Source organism: Lepisosteus oculatus, unplaced genomic scaffold, assembly GCF_040954835.1.
Source record: "Lepisosteus oculatus isolate fLepOcu1 unplaced genomic scaffold, fLepOcu1.hap2 HAP2_SCAFFOLD_74, whole genome shotgun sequence".
Classification (NCBI taxonomy): domain Eukaryota; kingdom Metazoa; phylum Chordata; class Actinopteri; order Semionotiformes; family Lepisosteidae; genus Lepisosteus; species Lepisosteus oculatus.
The window spans coordinates 238,312-259,559 of record NW_027168298.1 but is presented as its reverse complement, the minus strand read 5'-3'; the positions used below and the strand labels follow the sequence as shown (position 1 = coordinate 259,559).

Sequence of the window (21,248 nt, the reverse complement as noted above, 5' to 3'; positions counted from 1 at the left end):
AAAACCAAACCTTCCTCCCATCCCAGTTTATCCTGTTTATCATAAACAAAATCCACCTCAATTTTCAACATAAAGCATTACACAAAATCAATACCTCAACACTCCATACTCAACAATGATAATTCACAAACAGCCAGAACATGTAACTACACATTCCCAAACAGACATAATTTCCATAGCCCCGCCCCTTATGCAAAACCAACATCCCTACCCTGTTCTCTCTCTCCCCTGGCGGTTGTAATTGTTTTTATTTTCAAATAAATTTTAGCAAAGTCATGTATTTTAAAAATCTTAAGATTTTTATATTTTATATTTATATTTCCATGATAGGTGTCGCATTTTAAATCATTTTCGTAGTTAGAAATTATGTAAGGCCCTGTTAAAAGCAAGGAAGTTTTTATGCCCGTTGAAGTAAAACAAAATGCCTGACAAAGTATGGCTTGGACAGATTCCAAGTGCTTGTACAAATGTGCTAAAGAAATTACAGTTTGAGTATACAGCTTGTCCAAAGTCATCCATTATTAATACTGTAACGCAACGGGGGCTCAGGCGGGCGCCCTTGCCGCATTAGGTCGGCCCCTGCACCGTCCGGGGCTCGAACCCGGGACTTCCGCGTCTCTCTGCAGCGACCTAGCTCCGTGAGCTAAAGAGAGATCTCTCCACAGCCCAGTAGCTGTGGTCCTGCTATCACAGGGAAGGGCGGTGACGTCACCCGCTCTGGTACGCCGGCTCTTACACACACTGCTTGTCGGCCGTAGGCGTTACAATACTATTAGTAATATCTTCAGTAAAGGCTTTGATGCATAAATATTTCTGATAAAGGTAGGTTGTGTACTTTTGTCCAACTGAGCAATCTTGCTTTCATAAAATATACCAACATTTTAATGACTGATGATTAACATGCTGTAATACACAGTTCAAAATTAAAGGCGGTTTAACAAGGCGACGCCGGATAGTTAGTCACGTGACACACGTGAACCGCCTGATACCCCGGTGGGCGTGTCGAGGTATGCCGCGAAATACCTCACCCATTTTGAATGGCTGCATCTGTATCGTGTGTGCCGCAGCTAGGAGTATACGGCACTCTGCACAGTGTACGAAGTAAATTATTTTCGCAGTAATTAATTTATTATATTTACTATGTTTATTATACACGTGTAAATTAATTACTGCGAAAATAATTTACTTCGTACACTGTGCAGAGATTCTAGACGAATTGCAGACCACATTTAGACGTCTAAGGTATGCGTTTAATAGACGAATATTATACGTCTTTTGCCCACTGTGCTGCCCTCTTGATTTCGGATTTAATTTCTTTTTACAGGTGCGCTTTTATGAAGACAGAGTCATGTTCAGGTACTTTGCTTGATGGAGGAAGCTCATTTCGGACTCTGTGATCTGCTCACCTGGAAAGGTCTCCTGTACTACTACAAGAGAGAAGTAGAGTCTGGAAGAAGGGACAATTTTATGATGCTTTGGAAGATAATGTTTTTTTTTTCTTTGAAATCGAAATGAATCAGAATATCAGTGCAAAAGACAGAAGATATGGTTTTAAAACAGACAAAATGTAGAAAACAGGTGTTTCTCACTTTTGGAAAAGAATGGACCGGGGTAATATTTTACTAGTTGCAGTGCTGATCTCACTGGGTTACAGTCCTGCAGTATCACACTGGATAACGCGTCTGACTACGGATCAGGAGATTATAGGTTCGACTCCTGCCTGGCTCGGGTTGTTTTTAAATGCACCGGGCTACTCCCTAAGTAGTCTGTGCTACTTACTGCATTGTAATAGTACCCAGTAAGAGATTTCCTTCATGTAAATGAACTGCACCTGACAGCTTTAGAAAAACACCTGGGCTCAGTACGGTGCTGAGAGCTCAGCTTTGCTGTTCTAATTAGCACGCACTGCATCGGCTATGAACCCGAACTTTTCAATTATTCCGATCAGTAAGTCAACACGTAGTCCACATGAACGGTAGAAATATTCTCTTGTCTGTCTCTTGTTTGTATAGAACTGAATGTCCCTGACAATGTACTGTTAGTTTTAATTGAAGAACGGCATTTGTGTTCAAATATACCAGACAAGTTTACGTAACTGCTCATGCGACACTCAGTTGTAATTAGTCAAGAAATAAAGTCGAACAACAGCTGCGGGTTTGATTCTGAACGTATGAAATTGCAGCGCCTTTTACTTCCATTGACAAATGATAGAGATTCGAAGAGAGATCCTTCAGACCAAAAGCAAACCCACGGCTATTTCGGTTTTCTATCTAGGCAACGTTGGTGTCTGCAATAGCATACATGAAAGCGTGATGCAATTTCTGTGGCTACATTTGTTGCACGTCATGCACAGTAAGAATGTTTCTAACACCAAATACAAAGTCAACAATTAGCGATCACGCCTTCTCCTCAGTTAACCCACTGAAACCCTTGCTGTTAACAGTTCTTTAATGCGTGCTTTACGAGCACCTACATATTGTGCCGGTTCTTTCAGTTTTATTCATTAGGTTTTCAAAGGCATAAGTAGAACACCAGAGGTGCAAACGCAAGATGTGTGGTTATCTGAAGAACTCATTTCCATGGCAGCAGGGCCAAGCGATTTAGCGTTTTTATAGTACCAGGAAAGGAGAAGCGGCACTTCGCCTTTGCCGCGCAGGCACAAGAAGACGTGCGGCAGACGCCATAGTCAGCAGGATTCAAACCTACGCGGGGAGTCCCCAACGGATTTCGAATCCATCGCCTTAACCACTCGGCCACGACTACAGCGAGTTCGCCATCGCCGCATTCCTCCTTTAATCTAACACGGAGTGCGACGTGGCTGCGGAAACCTTTTCAAAGTCGCTCTCCGTTAAAAAAAAATACCTTTGACAAAATACGTGCCGGCAGACAGACACGCCTCAGAGGGTTTAAGGCTGGCTTCACGTTCAAATGATAAAGTCTCCCCGTCCGGATGTCAAAATGCAGCTTTGGCAGACAGAAAAAACAGCAACAAACCACAAATGTGGATAAGGATTTTACAAGCTGCACCACACTGCACTTTCAAAAGCATTTACATTCCTGTTAGACGCAGGAATTGCCTTTGATTTGCGTGCTTACAAACGCCATGGAAAACGAAACAAAACAAAAGCCCTCAGCTCCTGCACTTGATTATAACGCAGTTACGTGTCGAAGCAGGCATTTACGTCATCCTACCACTGCAACACGGGGAATAGAGGGAAATGAGCACACGCTACGAATCGTCTCAATCACTCCCTAGAGTCGTAAGGCGCATTGAAGGGTGCACCCCCATCATTAATCATTGCGCCTCTGTGAAAGGAAAGCTCTTGAGCAGTCTTTGAAACAGCTCTGATGAAACACTTGATTGCTTCCATGTGCATCTGGAGCCCATTTCTTATTTTCACTTCACGCCGCCCAAAGCATTTCTAAAAAAGGAGATTCGCATTTGGGAATGCGCCCTGCCCTACAAATAAAACAGGTCTACGGGTCTGAAACCTGCTCCACGGAAAACAGCTCTGTTGCGCATTTGATCAAAGGGAGAGTCGCTGTTCTTACTTTTTGATGACATAACACCCAAAGGGGCTTCTTTGGAGCTGTATTCCAACCAGCATCCTAAAGTTTCTTGGCGGTATCCTTTACAGTCCTCTGTTCGGTCGACAAGGGACAGAAGGGGGCAGCTTTCCTCACACATACAGTCCAATGTACTGTACTGTTCCCGTTCATTGAATTCGCAGTTCTGCATCAGACCTCTAACTCGTTACATTAGCTTGGATTTAAGCCACGAAGCAGGCTTCTACTGTATAAACGTCTAGAGGAATCACAAACTATTTGAGAGGCCATCATCCCAGGGGGAACTGACAAAGTCTATCCCTAAACACCTAGTGCAGTCTCTCGAGAGACTGTCAAAAATCGCTTTCTCCGTTTGCGTTGCAAGTAAGTGAAAACGCGGTCTCAACCCAGAGCCACTTGGCAGCAGCGGCATGTAAATACTGTTACTGTCACTGCTCGATACCGACGTTAGCCTACTATACCATGTTCAGCCACCGCTAGAAAATGTACGGCTCTAGTACCGGAGCAAAGAACAGGAGGGCCAACACCGAACGGGCACACGTGTCAGACATGGAGAGCGACAAGGATGGGATTCGACCCCATGCCTTAACCACTCGGCCACCTCGTCAACAAAACTGGGCTGTCCTGACATGGGTTGGCACACTCCAGTTGATCTTTTTCTTTTTTTTCCCTCATACTCGAGGGTCATTTTCCTGTTCCACATGCGATTTCAACATTTTCCTTGGGAGATGTCAAGCCAGCAAGCCACTGCTGTGGTTCAGTGGCCAGTGTGGAGTTCAGTGGCCCTGTTGTACACAGAAAGCACATTGAGCTCCTTGGACATGAAAAGTTCCAGATAAAAGCCATTTGTCATCCTTTCTCTTGGTGTCGATGTTGCTATTGTATTTAAAGGTGGCAACTTGCTCAGCGAGCACGTGGAGCACACACCGAATGCAGATGTGTCTGAGTGGTGTGTCCAAGTGGCTGCAAAAAGACAGCACTCCCGGGGCGCCGTGGCTTAGTTGGTTAAAGCGCCTGTCTAGTAAACAGGAAATCCTGGGTCAGAATCCCAGCGGTGCCTTTTTTTGTTCTGTGTTCTCGAACAGAACTGGTCATTATGGACAACCGCATACGTCTAGACTTAATTAAATGCAAGTATTCATTTCCTGTCTTGAACGACTTGTTTTTCTTAAAATGGATGCAAGTTGCAAAACATGAAGTACAAACCTCGCTAATCAGCGTTCGCGGCTGGCAAAAAAAAAAGAAGTCAGCAATGTTTTTTTCTTTAACCTTAAGCCTGCTAATGGAGAAGAACCTAGTCGCCATATCATATACATCCGTTTCAACGATAATAAGGTAACAACTATCCTCACTCCAGAGTAAATCTCACGGTGAGGGCATATTTTTTTCCACTTTACCATGAGTCGGGCTCAGCTGCACAGAGGCGAGAGCAGAGCAATGAGGTCACGGGGACAGGGGAGTCACACGCTGGCGGTTTGAATACGCGGAAGATCACTGAGGGATCCACAGTATGTGGACCCTCCGTGCGCCATCATTCCACACTCCAGACTCTGAATCCTGCCATCCGAGTTAAGATCTCGGCGGAACCTGAGGCGCAGTTCTTTCTTAAAACGTAATCTGGTGAGCATTTCTAGAATCGTACTTGTATAGATGCAGCCTTTAATGTGTTGCTAGGTTAAAATTTATGACTTCTTGTATTTCAGTAGGCAACTGCCTTCTTGATTTCGGATTTAATTTCTTTATTACAGGGGCGCTTTTATGATGACAGAGTCATGTTCAGGTACTTTGCTTGATGGAGGAAGCTCATTTCGGACTCTTTGATCTGCTCACCTGGAAAGGTCTGCTGTACTACTACAAGAGAGAAGTAGAGTCTGGAGGAAGGGACAATTTTATGATGCTTTGGAAGGTAATGTTTTTTTTTTTTCTTTGAAATCGAAATGAATCAGAATATCAGTGCAAAAGACAAACTCTTGGTTTGGTTTAAAGAGATATGGTTTTAAAACAGACAAAATGTAGAAAACAGGTGTTTCTCACTTTTGGAAAAGAATGGACCGGGGGTAATATTTTACTAGTTGCAGTGCTAAGCTCACTGGCTTACAGTCCTGCAGTGGCACACCAGGGCCAGTGGTGCAATGGATAATGTATCTGACTATGGATTAGTAGTTTGGAGGTTCGACTCCTGCCTGGCGCTGGTTGTTTTTAAACACATCAGCTTACTCCCTAAGTAGCCTGTGCTACTTACTGCATTGTAATCGTACCCAGTAAGAGATTTCCTTCATGTAAATGAACTGCACCTGACAGCTTTAGAAAAACACCTGGGCTCAGTACGGTGCTGAGAGCTCAAGTTGTGTATAATGTAATAATTTAAGTAGAATAGATTCTAATAATATAATGATCCAGTGTGTTGCACTACTTCACTGCTTCACTGCTCTATGCCGTCTGGAAATAAATCCTCAGACTACTTACTGCCCTGGGCATGTACCAATAAATTACAGGAGCACATCTATATATCACTGCGTTGAAGCAGGAGACACAATCACTGCAAACACATCCTAAATACAGTGTTCCAGCACCTTTGACCTCATCCAGAATGTATCATTTCTTGAAAGGAATTGCTGTCCGAATGCACATCTGAATCCCAAACAGAATCTCTAGTAAAATACGATCATTTGTGAAACAGGTAAATGTCTCAGGGGCCCATTCCTCATTCTCAAGACACATGTATGCAGTACGTACACCATGCGTTGAGCAATAGGGATTAAAGACACCACAGGTAAGGTTAGAAGACATTCTGACTATATTCTAAAATATTGGACTCATATTCTTATGATGGCAGACATGAGTCTGTTTAAAACCGGGGTTAATGGACATTATATGACTGTCAATTCTGTTTTGTTTTGGAGACTCTTGGCTGCCTATGTGGTACAGTGCAGCGTGAAGAAAACATTTTCCAAAACTGTGTCAGCTCAAAAGTTGTAAGAAAACCTTTCCAGCTGCTTTAACTCTCTTCATTTTTGTCATTTAATTGTCTGTCGGCACTATGTGGCAGCGTTGCATGACAACCCATCTCACCACGGAAAGGAACCTAACAGCTTTTGTAAGAGAGGAGAAAACGACCTGGCCTGTATGGAGATCGAACCCACGACCTTGGCGGTATTAGCACCACGCTCTAACCAACTGAGCTAACCAGCCTCACGACAGCAATCCTCTCTGTGCTGTAAAAAATCGAACTCAGGGAATTTCTTTTGCCCTCCTTTGAATAGAAAGCCGTGTAATTCAGTGTACGGGCTTTCTCGTGCAGTTTCATGTTTCTTGTAACCCAAATCCTACACTGGCGTGAAGTGACCCCCCATTTCACAGCATTTTTCAGCTGATTTAAAATGTACCTAAAGGAGAAGCATTATTGAAGACCATCAATTACCAAGAGCTTTTGTCAAAGGTTTTGGTGGTCATTTTTAATGACCACAGAGCGCTGTGACCTCGGTTTTACATCTCATCCAAGAGACAGCGCCCTTTTACAACACAGCGTCTCCGTCACTATGCTGGGGCATTGGGACCCACACAGACCTCAGGGTGAGCACCCCCCCACCGGCACCATTAACACCGCTTCCAGCTGGAAACTTTGTTTTTCCCTGTAGCTCACCCTCATCCGGGTACTGACCTGGCTAACAAATGCTTTGCTTCAGTGGGTTTTCAGTTGCGAGTTGCAAGGGGATGCAAGTGATGGAGCCGCTCACTGCAAAAGCCACTGCTTTGGCTGGGAATCGAACCAGAGCCTCCCACGTGGGAAGTGAGAATTCTACCACTGAACCACCAATGCTCAGTACCCAGGCCTTAAAAAAGACGCTTTTTTGGTGCTCTGTTAAAAAAGCGTCGACATTACCTCTTTCAAAAGGCTTCACTTTCCTAGTCACATTCCAAGGCTCATTGAACCCGGGCTGTTTCCTCCAGCGGTATAGTATTGCAGTTAGACAGCACGATGCCTGCAACACTATGTCACGCTCTGACGAGACTGTCAAAAATTGCTTTCACCGATTGTATTGCAAACCGGCGGAAGCGGGGTATTGGGAAAAGTTTTCAACTAGCAATAATCGCGCCTCGGCTAAACCTCACAGGCTACGATACTGCCAATGCACAAATCTGACGGTTGCCAGGCAACCGCGGGGATCCTATGGAAATCGTTATCAATCGTCTCATGGCATGTCGTTGCTGTAACGCTTCATATTTGTCGTCTTCTTCTTCTAGCTTGAGGTTTTGAAGAATTTCATGACAGACAAGGGCTCCGTCGGGAACAAAGGGCGTTGTGAGAAAACCGTTGCTTATTTTCAGCAGCAGAAATACAACCCTTTAAATACAAGATGACAGAACAATGACGAAGGGCATGCCGGGAGGAACTCATGCACTACAGAGGAAAGGGGGCGGGCACGTACAGTTCACATTCAAGCCACAAGTACTCTTCTCGGATGTTGCACAAACAAATCCTAACGTCCTGAAAGCATTGCAGCATGTTTGTGTCCCACTTCCCGTGGCTGCAGGACGACTGACACGAACGGACAAACACAATCTGTGGCGTTTAGTGTGACATAGTCTTGCAGGCATCGTGCTGTCTCACTGCAATACTATACCGCTGGAGGAAACAGCCCGGGTTCGATGAGCCTTGGAATGTGACTAGGAAAGTGAAGCCTTTTGAAAGAGGTAAAGCACTGCACAACGGAACTGAGGGAGAATCTTACAATGATTTCGAATGAATTCTGTATGCGTTAAAAGACAGCTATACACAGAAAACATGCAGGACACTGCTCATGATGTTTCCCGAGCCGAAACACAGTGCGTTTTTCCAAGCCATCTGACAAAGCCCGCCCACTGAAAACTGCAGCAGATCGTGTAAAGACGTTCAACTTTGTAACTACTGCACGCACAGGAAGCAGAATAAATTCCTCTTTTCAAACTGTCAAAGGTTTGCTTTGCGAACGCTGCAGGGCATCGCACAATCTCTTTTGAACGGGGACAAACGATTTCTTATGGGGCGCAGTAAGTACAGACGTTTAAAAAGCTCCACTCATGCCGACGATGCAGCATGAAGAAGCGCAACCTAACGTTTGACAGACAAAAGCCGGGCGCCGCTACGAGCAATATGAAATCAAACTGACAGCACACGGCGTTTCGCGCTGACTCAAAAGTGATCTCGACAGACGCTGTTCTCTGCATAACGCTGAAAGAGCTAAAGAGCGTTTCTGTTGAGACGTAACAAGCTTGTTTCTTTCTACCATGATGTTACCATGACAAAATCTGTCTTTAAACACCTTGCTCAGTCTCTGACGAGACTGTCAAAAATTGCTTTCGCCGATTGTATTGCAAACCGGCGGAAGCGGGGTATTGGGAAAAGTTTTCAACTAGCAATAATCGCGCCTCGGCTAAACCTCACAGGCTACGATACTGCCACTGCGCAAAGCTGACGGTTGCCAGGCAACCGCGGGGATCCTATGGAAATCGTTATCAATCGTCTCATGGCATGTCGTTGCTGTAACGCTTCATATTTCACAGCATATTCCCGCCCCCCAAAGAAAAGAGCGCCAATCAGAGAGGCGGAGACCGAGGACTCGCAGAGCAGACGGCCACAGTCGCCGTAATAAGAGCGATTGTGAGCGGTTTTAGTTTCTCTCTTTGACCAGCCCAGCTGCGCCCCACCCGAAGGCAGGGAAGCACAAAAATTGTATGGAACTCATTCATGTTCCTCTCCATGGAAATCTTTAGTAAAAGGCAAAAGATTTGTACGAGATGAAGAGAAACCAGAGTGCGTGGCTGGACAGCTGCAGGAGCCCAGGCCGCCTTCAAGGCCTCTGCCCTGCCGGTCGTGGTTGGCAATGCACCTGGCCTTACAAACGAGCCAGTGGGGCCCGTTCAGCTCTGGGCTCATCGCCTGCGGCTCTCGGCTTACCTGGCAGGGGAGATACCTTGATCAGCCTGTAGTTAGAGTAGTTGGATTGTTTTCTTGTTTTGTGGAAGCAGTGTTTGTTTTGCAGTTTGAGATGGCAACCTTTGGATCCCGCAAGAATGCTGTACGTTTTGAGCTTTTGGATGACCTCTTCATGGATCGTATGCAGTTCAGCAGAAAAGTGTTACAGAAGGAACGTGGCTTTGAACCTCGGCACTTGGATTTCATCTTCGCTCTCCCAGGTCAGAAAGCATTTGAGGTTGTTTTTGCTACCTATTCTCTGTTTGAACAATGTGTGGATGTGTTTGAGGCAAAAAGAGGGAAAGTTCCTGCCCTTGAGAAGATCAACTTGCAGCCTCTGACACAGAGAGAGAGGAAAACGGTGCATGTTGTTATGTTCTCGGAACTGGCAAAGACGGAGGACATTCACACCTGGCTTAAGCAGTACTGCACCGTCCACCATGGAACTGAGGTTAGAGATGTTGACGGTATAAAAACAGGAGCAAGGAAATTCGAGGTTCGCTTGCTACCGGACAATGTAAATGGAGGCTTAAGGCACCTGCCCTCTACAATCCGGCTGGGCGCCTGCAATGGCTATGTTTTTTATGTGGGACAACCAAAGGTGTGTCGGCGCTGTGGTGTTGTGGGACACCTGGCATCGTCCATACATTTCAAAATCCATACAGCTTGTGAAAGATGAAATCCATTTCTTGGTTGTCAGTGGAAAAAGATTGCCGGCTGCAAGAAGCGCAAGTGATTGTTTTCTTTGACCATAAACCTGCAAATGTAGGGAGCACAAGCGGCCGTCAGTCTCTGTGGCGCAATCGGTTAGCGCGTTCGGCTGTTAACCGAAAGGTTGGTGGTTCAAGCCCACCCAGGGACGCATGTCTCAGTTTTTCCAATGTAAACATCATCACCGCTAAAGAAGATGGCGCAGAAGGCTCCACAGTCGAAACGTTGTGCTTCTTTTCTTCTCTTTTCAGCATGGAGTAAACCTTTGCTTGATCCTTTGCAGCCTACGCATGCTGACACAGCTACCTTTCTCTTAACGCGCCTCAATCATTATTCACCAAAACCATCAGCAGAATGTGTCGCCTTTGTGGTGATGTCACTCCTCTGCTTCACAAATGTCCTTAGTGACGGACCATTTCTTTCTGCCATTTTTCCGGAGCGGTTATTGATTGCTCCATCATTTCCCTCATACTTTCCATCCCTAGATTGAAAAAAAAAAAAACAGAAACAGGCTGACAGGACGACAATCAAATTGCAAAAACTCATCAAAGCACTCGATAGAGTATTTGAATCCACAAGTAGCTACGAGCAACTTTGTCCTGGCTTGCATGAAAGTCGGAAAATGTCAAAAAGAAAAAGATGGTGGCTTTTTCATATCTGTTCTTTTATTTTTAGTTCGTTGGCTCTTCTGTCCATTGTCCTCCTGCCTGGCTCTTGACCTGTGACTGTCTGAACGCACACATTAGACTTTCAGGCGGGGGATTTGTCCTGAGCCTCTGTGAAAGACCCACCCACCCCCATAAATAACTGCTCTAGAAACACATGAATGCAAACCTAAACCACAGCTTAAAGAGGAGCTCCAACTCAGTGCCATACTAATGTAAACGAAGTAATACTAAGACATGTTCTTATGGATTTGTCTTACCTTGAGATATGTAATTGGATTTCAGGATTAACTTCCTCATTCAATGTACTGGTGATTCTTTGCCTGGTCAGTACCTGGGTGGGAGACCTCCAGCGAACAATTAAGCTTGCTGCTGGAAGTGGTGTTAAGAGACTCTTAGGATCTTCCAGAGGTGTCTGTCCAATAGCACTAGTTGCCTTAGAGCTGGCTCAAACATTGCTCAAGAGTCTACCTTTCACAGATGCGCAAAGATGAATGATGGGGGTGCACGCTTCAAGGAGCCTTCCAACTGTAGGGACCGATTAGAGACGATCCGTAGCATGTGTTCGTTTCCATATACGCCCCGTGTCTCAACGGTAGGACAGAGTCAAATACTGCCTCGACACGTAACAGCGTTATATTAAACCGCAGGACTTGAGGGCTGTTTTGTTTGAATGTTCAAGGCATTGGTAAGAGCGTAGGTCAAGGGCCATTGGTGCATCTCCTGTAACTGGAGTAAAAATGCTATTCAAAGTGCAGTGACTAAAATCGTCGTCCACATGTCTCCGTTGTTGATTGCTTTCTGTCTAAGAATGTTCTGTTTTCATGTCCGAACGGGGAGACTTTATCATTCCAACTTGAAGCCACCCTTAAGTCCTCTGAGGTGTGTGTGTGTGTGTGTGTGTGCTTGCACGTATGGCGTAAAAGGTTTCTTAAACGGAGAGCGAACTTGAAAAAAGTTGCCTCCGCTGCTGCCGCCGCCTCGCACTCCCTGTTCCATTGTAGCAAGAAGGCAGCGGCCGCGGCGCTCGCTGTACTCGTGGCCGAGTGGTTAAGGTGACGGACTTGAAATCTGTTGGGGTCTCCCCGCGCAGGTTCAAATCCTGCCGACTACGGCGTCCTTTGCATTTGGTTGCGTGCGTGCGTGTAAAAGGACCAGCGCCGTTTCGTTTTCGCTGGGACCTTTAACACTCTAAATCGCCTGGACCCGCAGCCTGTGAAATCGATTCTTCAGCACCCACGAAGGACGCTTTGCCGCTGGACACAGATAACAATGCTTTTCTGCAACGAGCTTTCCAGCTGAATTTTCTCGGCAGCTCCGTACTGAACCTGTTCTCCATTGCAACATAGCGGAGGCTCGTCACGTCTATAGCAAGGCTGTGTAGGACCGCATACGCCACAGTGACTTGTACACAGACCACATGAAAGGCAAGCAAAATACACTTTTAAAATTCCAAAGACTCACAAGGTCAGAGAAACAGCGATGACCTGAACAGATCTGTTACAGAAGTCTAGGTTGACCTTTTTAGAGCTGTAATTGCATTTTTGTTTAATAGAAGATCAAATCTACTCGCATGTACCAGCACCTTACAGTTTATTGATGTTAATTCTGTTTAAGTAATAAGATTGCTAACGATGTTGGACTTTAGCCGGTGTTTTTTAGAACAAATTGCTTACACTTCTGTAAGGAATACGCAGTACGTGCCTTTGTCAGTCATTGCTCACCATACCTGTAACTTTCTTATCTAACTCACTTCCTCAAATGGTGAAGGTCCACAAACATAAATGAAAAAAAAACCCTTGTTGTAGATGAGGTGCACAAAAAAGCAGCCCCTGATAGTGTATAACACATTTATACTATTGCAGAGACACATGTAACATATATATATATAATGTATATATATGAAACAGAAATAGAAACAGAAACAGGAATCGCTTACTCACCTGGAGAATCTCTGTAGGAATATCTAGCATTTATCAATGGAAATAAAAGCTGCTTTAATACAGTGCATGTTCAAACTCAAACCCTCAGCTGCTGTTCTTGTTTGTTTTGGGACAAATTGCAACTGAGCATCGCATGAGCCGTTACGTACCCTTATCTGTTAGGGAATTTCAAGGGAGGAGTTAGGTCAGAATGGGTAGGCTGCAAAACAACAAGTAAAGATTTATTCCAAGATGAAACGTTGTGGCGGTTTTCTTATCTTTTCAGCATGGACTAAACATTTACGTGTTCCTTATATGCTATATATGTATATATTAGCACCAATGTCGTTCTTAAAAACTAACATGAAATTGTCAGGGACATTCAGCTATATACAAAGACGAGACAGACAAAGTAATAATTCTGTATTAACGTGGCCTACATATTGACGCAATGATCGAACTATCTGACATGTTCTGATTCAGATCCCCTGCAGTTCATGCCAATTAGAACAATAGCAATGCTGAGTCCTCCCCACCCTACTGAGCACAAATTCATCTGCTCTCCAGTTCTTTTCTGCATGTTTTTTCATTGCAATTGAGCTCGGAGCTGGAGATGATCTCCATACAGTTCTGTGTTCACCAGCCCGCACTTGCGTGCTAATTTACGGGTTGTGGCAAATGCTTTTCTATAGTTCATATACATGACGGCAACCTGTTACCGAGGAACCTGAGAGGTTTAAAAGCCTCACGAGCCAGGCAGGACTCGAACTTACAATCTTCTGATCCAAAGTCAGAAGCGTTATCCATTACGCCACTGGCCCATAGAACACGTGCTTGCACTCCACCACAGAGAGCTCTACACTGCTACTAGTAGTACACTTCCCCATCTAAATTTTCACAGCAAGAAACTTGTGTTTCCTACTATTTTTATCAGGTTTAAAATATCATCTCCTTAAAACAGAAAAAGTGTTGATGTGTCGTGCTGAAATTCCGATTGATTTTGAATTCAAAGAAAAAAGGTTTTCTTCCAAAACACCATGAAATTGTCACATCTTGCAGACAATAGGTGTATTCCATGTTGAAAAGAGAAGAAAGAAAACCATGGAGCCTTTTACAGGTGTGAGGCTTCTTCAGGTGTGAGAAGACCCCACAGTCGAAACGCTGTTTCCGTTTTTCTCTTTTCAGCATGCAATAAACCTATTACTTGTTCCTTTGCAGCCGAGGCATGCTGACGTAGGTACCCAGCTGAACATCTTGCAGACTCTACAGTACTTCTCTCCTGTAGAAGTAAAGCAGGGCTTGCTGGGTGAGCTTTTGCTCCGGTAAATTAGGTCACGTGTCATGTTAAATCACTTCTTCTAAACACAACATTTGCTGGTGCTAGCTTTCCCCATGAAAAGAGACATTTCCCTTACAGTACATGACATATCGTTTTTATTCTATCAATAACTATAGAAATAAAACAAAAGAAAAAATGTTGTCGCCAAAGAATGCACAGCTCTGTCGCCTTGGGGAGGTGTCAAGGGCATTGAGCTCCTTGGACATGAGAAGTGCCAGATAAATGCCATTTCTCATCATTTCTCTTGGCGTCAGTTCTGCTATTAAATGGGACGGAGGCAACGGGCTCAGAGAGCAGGTTAAGTGCACACCGAATGCAGATGTGTCCAAGTGTCTGTAAAAGCGCGGTGCTCCGCTGGCGCTGTTCCCTAGTGGCTTAAAGTGCCTGCCTGGTAAGCAGGCGATCCTGGGTCTGAATACCAGCGGTGCCTCTCTCCGTGTCTTGTTGTGCCGAATGTCTCATTTCAGACAAACATGTACAGCTTGGTTCAGTTTAATGCAAGAATTCATTTCCTTTCTGGAATAACTTGTTTTTGAAGAAATCCATACAGCTTGTGAAAGATGAAATCCATTTCTTGGTTGTCAGTGGAAAAAGATTGCCGGCTGCAAGAAGCGCAAGTGATTATTTTCTTTGACCATAAACCTGCAAATGTAGGGAGCACAAGCGGCTGTCAGTCTCTGTGGCGCAATCGGTTAGCGCGTTCGGCTGTTAACCGAAAGGTTGGTGGTTCAAGCCCACCCAGGGACGCATGTCTCTGTTTTTCCAATGTAAACATCATCACCGCTAAAGAAGATGGCGCAGAAGGCTCCACAGTCGAAACGTTGTGCTTCTTTTCTTCTCTTTTCAGCATGGAGTAAACCTTTGCTTGATCCTTTGCAGCCTACGCATGCTGACACAGCTACCTTTCTCTTAACGCGCCTCAATCATTATTCACCAAAACCATCAGCAGAATGTGTCGCCTTTGTGGTGATGTCAGTCCTCTGCTTCACAAATGTCCTTAGTGACGGACCATTTCTTTCTGCCATTTTTCCGGAGCGGTTATTGATTGCTCCATCATTTCCCTCATACTTTCCATCCCTAGATTGAAAAAAAAAACAGAAACAGGCTGACAGGACGACAATCAAATTGCAAAAACTCATCAAAGCACTCGATAGAGTATTTGAATCCACAAGTAGCTACAAGCAACTTTGTCCTGGCTTGCGTGAAAGTCGGAAAATGTCAAAAAGAAAAAGATGGTGGCTTTTTCATATCTGTTCTTTTATTTTTAGTTCGTTGGCTCTTCTGTCCATTGTCCTCCTGCCTGGCTCTTGACCTGTGACTCTCTGAACGCACACATTAGACTTTCAGGCGGGGGATTTGTCCTGAGCCTCTGTGAAAGACCCACCCACCCCCATAAATAACTGCTCTAGAAACACATGAATGCAAAACTAAACCACAGCTTAAAGAGGAGCTTGTCATGACCGCCAGGCAGTTAAGACCAACTCTTAAGCAATCTAAACAGCACCAGCAGCGGGTGATTATTAACAAACGCCGCCACACAAGTTAACCCACCTGCACACACTCCACCGTGCGGTACGCAGTGCTATTTTTACCATCTTTACCTGCTTCCCGCTGGTATTGAGTCTACTCCTTGAGAGCTCTACCTGGCGTTTCTGCCTTTTCGACTTTGGACCTCGCCTCTCACCTCGGACTGTTTGCCACCAGTGTTCTCCCTGGATTACGACTTACCTTACGCCTCTTGACCACGAAACAAAGCAAAGCAGAGCAAAACAAAATGAACAAACGAAAACCCTCAAGTCCCGCACTTGCATATAACGCCGTTACGTGCCCAAGCGGTATTTTACGTCATCCTAGCACTGCACCCCGGGGCGTACGGTATATGGGAACGAGCACACGCCACGAATCGTCTCGAATCACTCCCTACAGCTATAAGGCACCTTGAAGCATGCACCCCCAACATTCTTCTTTGCGCATCTGTGAAAGGTAAACTCTTGAGCAAACTCTGAACCAGCTCTAAGGAAACTAATCCGATTAGACGTTACTTTGACTAATCTTTTAAGGGACCCTTGTTAATTGGAGAAATCAATGATTTCGAATGAATTCTGTATGCGATAAAAGACAGCTATACAAAGAAAACATGCAGGACACTTCTCATGATGTTTCCCGAGCTGAAACACAGTGCGTTTTTCCAAGCCATCTGACAAAGCCCGCCCACTGAAAACTGCAGCAAATCGTGTAAAGACGTTCAACTTTGTAATTACTGCACGCACAGGAAGCAGAATAAATTCCTCTTTTCAAACTGTCAAAGGTTTGCTTTGCGAACACTGCAGGACATCGCACAATCTCTTTTGAACGGGGACAAACGATTTCTTATGGGGCACAGTAAGTACAGACGTTTAAAAAGCTCCACTCATGCCGACGATGCAGCATGAAGAAGCGCAACCTAACGTTTGCATTCCTAGCAAATTCCTTTTATTTTTTGATAAATAAAGACAGTCTTGTTTAACAAACAACACACACAACATTTTACATTGTGAATTCAATTCAAATCAATGTATTTCTATATAGCGCCTTTCACAACAAGGTTGTCCCAAGGCACTTAACAATGCAAGTTGTTAAGAGCCTTGTGTTTAATATGCCGCCTAGGTTACGTGCTGTCTCTTTGAGGCAAATGTTTAAATCCTCTGAGTTAAGTGCTGAAGTTATAGTAGTCCTATCAGTATTGTTGCCTCCGATCAACAGATCCTCATTTTTCTCAGAGTTGAGTAACAAAAAGTTTTCACACATCCAAGTATTTCCTTCCTTAATGCATTTAACTAAACTGATAATAGAAGAGTTGTCGTTTGGTGTAAACAAAATGTTTATTTGAGTGTCATCAGCATATGAATGAAAGTTCATATTATTTTTTCATATTATCCTACCTAGCAGCAGCATGTTGAGAGAGAGAGCAATATTGGTCTCAGCACTGATCTTCTGGTACCCCAAATTGAACTGGTGACATTGATGAAGCAGTACAATTATTAGATATTTGAACATAATGAAAACGATGAGTAAAATGTGAAGTAAACCACTGAAGGACGGTTCCAGATAAGCCAACCTCAAACTCAAGCCTGTGTAACAAAACAGAGAGGTCAACCATGTCAAAGGCAGCTCTAAGATCTAGAAGCACAAGCACTGTTGCATTCCCCGCATCAGTAGCTAAGAGAATATCATTTACGACTCTTGTTAATGCAGTTTCAGAAACCAGACTGAAATTTCTCAAGTATATTATTTGAATCCAGATACGATTGACGTTGGGCAACAACTATTCTCCCAAGACTTTTAGATTGAAATGGGACCTTTGAGACAGGCCTGTAGTTGTTAAGAACTTGTGGATCCAAATTTGACTTCTTAAGGAGTGGTCTAACAACCGCTACCTTAAATTGATCAGGTACAACGCCTGACGCAAGCGATGCATTCATCATACTAATTATAGGTCCTGCCAGTCCTTCGAGGGAATCTTTGACTAGCTGAGTGGGGATGGGATCTAGCGAACAGGTGGTTGACTTTGTCTTACGTCTGTGTTCATGAGTCCACCATAAGAAGAAATCTGAACAGGAGTGGTGATCATGCGAGGTCACCATGGAGGAAACCACTGCTCTCCCCCCAAAAAAAACCACCACTGCCCCTCTCAAGTTTGCTAAAGACCACATGGATGTTCCACAGCAACTCCTGGAACAATGTTCTGTGGACAGACGTGACAAAAGTTGAACTTGTTGGTAAATGTGCACAGCGTTATGTTTGGAGATAACAAAACACTGCATACCAACTCCAAAACCTCATCCCACCTGGGAAGGATGGCGGAGGCTGTACGGCTTGCAATCATCGAGGGACCGATGAATTCCAAGATGTATCAGGAAAATCTACAGCAGAATGTCAGGGTGTCTGCCTGTGATCTAAAACTCGAAAGACGCTGGGTCATGCAGCATGACAAAAACAAAGGAGTACATCAACAACAGAGTGGCTGAAACAAAAGAAATTCCGTATTTTGGGATGGCCAAGTAAGAGTCCTGACCCCAATCCCATTGAAGTGCTGTGGCGTGATCTGAAGCAGGCCGTTCAGTGCAAGACATCCCAAAAATATACATGAACTGAAACAGTTTTTCATAGAGGAATAGGCCAAAATACCTCCTAACCGCTGCTCAGGTCTGACCAGCCGCTACAGAAAGTGGGGGTTGAGGTTTTTGTCATAAAGGAGGTTCCACTAGCTCCTTAATATAAGGGTTCACGTACTTTTTCCATCAATGACCTTGATTTTTTAAACCATTTGGTCAATAAAGAAACAGCAATGTCAAATGTTGGGCATGTGTTGTTTGTTAAATCAGACTCTCTTTATTAATTATTATGACTTAGATAAAGATAAGATCACATGTTAGGAGCCATTCATGCAGAAATCCACATCATTCCGAAGGGCTGTTTACAAAAGTTTTTCTCCCAACTGTATGTGAGAGAAAAGCAGAGACGCTCACTGAGTAAGGTGGGGTTGCAGCTTTGCAAATCACAAGGACATTTGTACGCTCAAAATGGGACAGGAGCACCCCAGATGGGACTCAAACCCACAAACCCTGGCTTAGGAGGCCAGTGCCTTATCCATTAGGCCACTGGGGCACACTGGGTTGGGTCGATCATGCTGATGAAGAGCCAGTTTTTTTTTTCCTTTGCTTTTACAAAGGGATCCCCAAAATTAGGAAAGTTAGGCAGCAGAAGGTTTACTGTGACCTGAGAAGGACCGGCATCCAATCACGGTGGTACACACAGACACGCTCTCACTCATCTGAGCTACACGGCTACCAAGATGATCTCAGGTGCGCCGAGCTGGTACGGAACATATTGAACTGAACAACGGCGAATTGTCTCTCAGACAGGCTTTTCACCTCTGAGCTCCCTGACTGACAGTAATCAGCTAGCTAGTGAAACAGTCAGCTGCTTCTAAGCCTTAAACAGCTGCATCTCGGCGCTTCCACAGACAGATGATTTGAAAGCCAAACATCGCCCATTGGGAACACCTTACTATCACTAGTTTAAGAGACTCTTAAGGTCTTTCAGAGGTGCCTGTCTAATAGCATGCGCTTTGCAAGCTATAGGTGTTTAGGCTGAGGCAGAATGCCTGTTAACAAAATGTTTTTCTAAAGGGGCCTCGCACTCTTTTCCAAGCAATGGTCACCATCCCCACCGAGTGTCACAATGTAGTCATGTCCTAGGACATCACCTGTTAGTCTCCATTTGTCTGCCACCAACACTTTAGGTTACAGGGTCACAACCGCACCCCAGAGACCAGAGGAGCCGTTGGCGTTCTGGCGGCGCAGATTGGGCTGAAGGTGGGGCGCTTGAATCTCGCTGTTGGAGGCCGTCTGAAACTGACCCAAGCCTTTCCCTTGAATTAAATGTAAATAAGAAATGAACCCCAGATGCACATGGAATCAATCACGTGTTTCCTTTGAGCCGTTTCAGAGACTGCTCCAGAGTTTACCTTGCACAGATGCGCAAAGATTAATGATGGGGGTGCACGCTTCCAGGCGTCTTACAACTGTAGGGACTGTTTAGAGACAATTCGTAGATTGTGCTCATTTCCCTCTATTCCCCGTGTTGCAGTGGTAGGATGACGTAAATTCCTGCTTCGACACGTAACGGCATTATAATCAAGTGCAGGAGCTGAGGGCTTTAGTTTTGTTTCGTTTTCCATGGCGTTCGTAAGCGCGCAAATCAAAGGCAATTCCTGCGTCTAACACGAATGTAAATGCTTTTGAAAGTGCAGTGTGGTGCAGCTTGTAAAATCCTTTTCCACATTTGTGGTTTGTTGCTGTTTTTTCTGTCTGCCAAAGTTGCATTTTGACATCCGGACTGGGGGACTTTATCATTTGAACGTGAAGCCAGCCTTAAACCCTGAGGCGTGTCTGTCTGCCGGCACGAATCTTGTGAAAGGTTTTTTTTTTTTTTAACGGAGAGCGACTTTAAAAAGGTTTCCGCAGCCACCTCGCACTCCGTGTTAGATTTTAGGAGGAATGCGGCGGCAGCGAGCTCGCTTTTGTCATGGCCGAGTGGTTAAGGCGACGGATTCGAAATGCGTTAGGGACTCCCCGCGCAGGTTCGGAACTTGCCGACTCCTGCGTCTGCCGCACGTCGCCTTGTGCCTGCGCGGCAAAGGCAAAGTGCCGCTTCTCCTTTCCCGGTACTATAAAAACGTTAAATCGCTTGGACCCGCTGCCATGGAAAGCAATTCTTCAGATTACCATACGTTCTGCGTTCGCACCTCTGGTGCTCTACTTATGCCTTTGAAAACCTAATGAATAAAGCTGAAAGAACCGACACGATATGTAGGTGCTCGTAAAGCACGCATTAAAGAACTGTTAACAGCAAGGGTTTCAGTGGGTTAACTGAGAAGGCGTGATCGCTAATTGTTGACTTTTTATTTGGTGTTAGAAACACTCTTACTGTGCATGACGTGCAACAAATGTAGCCACAGAAATTGCATCACGCTTTCATGTATGCTATTGCAGACACCAACGTTGCCTAGATAGAAAACCGAAATAGCCGTGGGTTTGCTTGCTGGTCTGAAGGATCTCTCTTCGAATCTCTATCATTTGTCAATGGAAGTAAAAGACGCTGCAATTTCATACGTTCAGAATCAAACCCGCAGCTGTTGTTCGACTTTATTTCTTGACTAATTACAACTGAGTGTCGCATGAGCAGTTACGTAAACTTGTCTGGTATATTTGAACACAAATGCCGTTCTTCAATTAAAACTAACAGTACATTGTCAGGGACATTCAGTTCTATACAAACAAGAGACAGACAAGAGAATATTTCTACCTTTCATGTGGACTACGTGTTGACTTACTGATCGGAATAATTGAAAAGTTCGGGTTCATAGCCGATGCAGTGCGTGCTAATTAGAACAACAGCAACGATTAGCTCTCAGCACCGTACTGAGCCCAGGTGTTTTTCTAAAGCTGTCAAGTGCAGTTCATTTACATGAAGGAAATCTCTTACTGGGTACGATTACAATACAGTAAGTAGCACAGGCTACTTAGGGAGTAGCCCGATGCGTT

General features: G+C 44.7%; 9 non-coding genes across 9 annotated transcripts; 3 read left to right on the top strand and 6 right to left on the bottom strand.

Annotated features, from left to right (window-relative positions):
- Nucleotides 1-2,681: 2,681 nt before the first annotated feature.
- Nucleotides 2,682-2,763, bottom strand: trnas-cga (transfer RNA serine (anticodon CGA)). Its single transcript has one exon. It is a non-coding gene; the product is annotated as a tRNA-Ser (tRNA).
- A 4,804-nt stretch (nucleotides 2,764-7,567) lies between these two features.
- Nucleotides 7,568-7,709, bottom strand: LOC138234132 (U4 spliceosomal RNA). The gene has a single exon (XR_011187828.1). It is a non-coding gene; the product is annotated as a U4 spliceosomal RNA (small nuclear RNA).
- Nucleotides 7,710-8,879: 1,170 nt separating this feature from the next.
- Nucleotides 8,880-9,021, bottom strand: LOC138234108 (U4 spliceosomal RNA). The gene has a single exon (XR_011187803.1). It is a non-coding gene; the product is annotated as a U4 spliceosomal RNA (small nuclear RNA).
- A 227-nt stretch (nucleotides 9,022-9,248) lies between these two features.
- On the bottom strand, nucleotides 9,249-9,365 carry LOC138234142 (U5 spliceosomal RNA). The gene has a single exon (XR_011187838.1). It is a non-coding gene; the product is annotated as a U5 spliceosomal RNA (small nuclear RNA).
- A 946-nt stretch (nucleotides 9,366-10,311) lies between these two features.
- trnan-guu (transfer RNA asparagine (anticodon GUU)) lies at nucleotides 10,312-10,385 on the top strand. The gene has a single exon. It is a non-coding gene; the product is annotated as a tRNA-Asn (tRNA).
- A 1,546-nt stretch (nucleotides 10,386-11,931) lies between these two features.
- Nucleotides 11,932-12,013, top strand: trnas-uga (transfer RNA serine (anticodon UGA)). Its single transcript has one exon. It is a non-coding gene; the product is annotated as a tRNA-Ser (tRNA).
- A 1,556-nt stretch (nucleotides 12,014-13,569) lies between these two features.
- On the bottom strand, nucleotides 13,570-13,642 carry trnaq-uug (transfer RNA glutamine (anticodon UUG)). Its single transcript has one exon. It is a non-coding gene; the product is annotated as a tRNA-Gln (tRNA).
- Nucleotides 13,643-14,833: 1,191 nt separating this feature from the next.
- Nucleotides 14,834-14,907, top strand: trnan-guu (transfer RNA asparagine (anticodon GUU)). Its single transcript has one exon. It is a non-coding gene; the product is annotated as a tRNA-Asn (tRNA).
- Nucleotides 14,908-18,734: 3,827 nt separating this feature from the next.
- trnar-ccu (transfer RNA arginine (anticodon CCU)) lies at nucleotides 18,735-18,807 on the bottom strand. The gene has a single exon. It is a non-coding gene; the product is annotated as a tRNA-Arg (tRNA).
- Nucleotides 18,808-21,248: the final 2,441 nt, after the last annotated feature.